General features: G+C 45.4%; 1 protein-coding gene across 6 annotated transcripts in view; it reads right to left on the minus strand.

Annotated features, from left to right (window-relative positions):
* Positions 1 to 2448, minus strand: part of YIPF1 (Yip1 domain family member 1) — a 45924-nt gene that overhangs the window by 12718 nt on the left and 30758 nt on the right. The gene's annotated exons all lie outside the window — the stretch shown is intronic.

The following is a 2448-nucleotide window of genomic DNA, read 5'->3' on the forward strand; positions in this document are numbered from 1 at the left end:
TCTACTAAAAATCCAAAAATATTAGCTGGGCATGGTGGCGCATGCCTGTAATTCTAGCCAGTTGGGAGGCTGAGGCAGTAGAATGGCTTGAACCTGGGAGGTGGAGGTTGCAGAGAGCCAAGATCATGCCACTGTACTCCAGCCTGGGCAACAAGAACAAAACTCTGTCTAAAAAAAAAAAAGAAAGTGTTTTGTCAAATGGAATGTGACAGATACACGTTAGTTTGCCCCAGATTTCTGGGGTGGCCTTGGATAAGGCGCTGTCCTCCCTTGGCCTCAGCTTCCTTACTGTAAAATGAGGAGGGAAGCCCATGCTATTTAATGTCTCCAAGGGCTCTGACCTTCTTTGATCCTAACATCACATATCCATGAGAAGAGAGGAAGAAGGGAAAGTGGTAGACTATATCATTTTACAATAGTTGCCCAGTCATTCTACTGGCCAGTGTGACTGTCTTACCATCAAGGAACTGGATGGCATTTGACCAGTCATATCTAGCCAACCTGCAGGGCCTACAACCTGGATTCCTCAATTAAGAGGGAAAATCCCCATTTGTTTTACAAAAAGAAAAAAAGGATCAAGGTAAAGTCAGTGGAAGCCACCGAATTTCAATACAAATGACTGATGTACTCTCAGAGGGGCAGTAGCTTTGATTTTATTGCTGAGCACCCTAATTATGTGCCACAAGCTTTTATAAAAATAATCTCCAATCTTATATAGGTTGCGTCATCTTTATTTTAAAGACAAGTTAGCTGAGGCTCAAAGAGAGTAAGCCCCTTACCCAAGGCACATTGCTAGTACATGGTAGGGCTGGGATTTATCATTATTATTATTAGAGACAGGTTCTCTCTCTATCATCCAGGCCAGAGTGCAGTGGTGCAATCACAACTCACTTTAATTTCCATCTCCTAGGCTTAAGTGATCCTCTGATCCTCTGACCTCCTGACTAGCTGGGACTACAGGAGCATGCCACCATGCCCAGCTAATTTTATATATATATATATATATATATATATATTTGAAACAGAGTCTTGCTCTTTCACCAGGCTGGAGTGCAGTGGCACGATCTTGGCTCACTGTAACCTCCATCTCCTGGATTCAAGCAATTCCCGTCTCAGCCTCCTGAGTAGCTGGGACTACAGGTGCATACTACCATGCCCAGCTAATTTTTTGTATTTTAGTAGAGACAGGATTTCACCATGGCCAGGATGGTCTTGATCTCCTGACCTCATGATCTGCCTACCTTGGCCTCCCAAAGTGCTGGGATTACAGGCATGAGCCACTGCACCTGGCCAATTTTTTATATCTTTTATAGAAACGGGGTTTTGTCGTTTTTCCCACGTTGGTCTCAAACTCCTAAGCTCAAGTGATCTGCCTGCCCCGGCCTCCCAGAGTGCTGGGATTATAGGCGTGGGCCACTACATCCAGCCTGGAATTTATTTATTTATTATTATTATTTTTTAAGACAGAGTCTCACTCTGTCACCCAGGCTAGAGTGCAGTGGCATGATCTCGGCTCACTGCAACCTCCATCTCCTGGGTTCAAGCAATTTTCCTGCCTTAGCCTCCCGAGTAGCTGGGACTGCAGGTGTGTGCCACTATACCTAGCTAATTTTTTATTTTTAGTAGAGATGGGGTTTCACCATGTTGGTCAGGATGGTCCTGAACTCCTGACCTCTGGTGATCTGCCCGCTTTGGCCTCCCAAAGTGCTAGGATTATAGGCGTGAACCACTGTACCCTGCCCCAGCCTGGGATTTAATTTTAATTTTATTTAACTGTAAGCCCCTGGTTTTTGCACATATCTCATGGCTCTGGGAGACAGCAGCTTGGGCAGAAAAGACAGTCTGTGATTACAAACCAAAGTAAATGTTCTTGGCCTACAGCAGGATCATGTGCAGAGTGTGGGTTCATTTATTCATGCCACAAACATTTACTGAGAGCCCTATGCATACCAGGTTATGTGGTAGGCAATGCAGATATAGAGTAATACCACTCCTTGTTCTTGTGGAGCTCAGTCTAATTGGGGAGACCTTGTAGTATACAGAAGACAAATGAATGGATAATTAGCTGAATGAATGGACAGGCAGATGGACACACAATCAGTCAGCCATTAGTGTTTCAAGCACCATGAGAGTGATGCTTAATACAAAGTGTAATGGGATCACTGGATAAGTGATGAGACCAGACAAATGGCCAGGTGCAGTAGCTCATGCCTGTAATCCCAGCACTTTGGGTGGCCAAGGTAGGTGGATCACCTGAGGTCAGGAGTTCGAGACCGGCCTGGCCAACATGGTGAAATCCCATCTCTACTAAAAATACAAAAGGGTGTGGTGGCGCATGCTTATAATCCCAGCTACTTGGGAGGCTGAGGTGGGAGAGCTTGTTGAATCTGGGAGGCAGAGGCTGCAGTGAGCCAAGATTGTGCCACTGCACTTCAGCTTGGGCTACAG

This window comes from Cebus imitator, unplaced genomic scaffold, assembly GCF_001604975.1.
Source record: "Cebus imitator isolate Cc_AM_T3 unplaced genomic scaffold, Cebus_imitator-1.0 Scaffold322, whole genome shotgun sequence".
Classification (NCBI taxonomy): Eukaryota; Metazoa; Chordata; class Mammalia; order Primates; family Cebidae; genus Cebus; species Cebus imitator.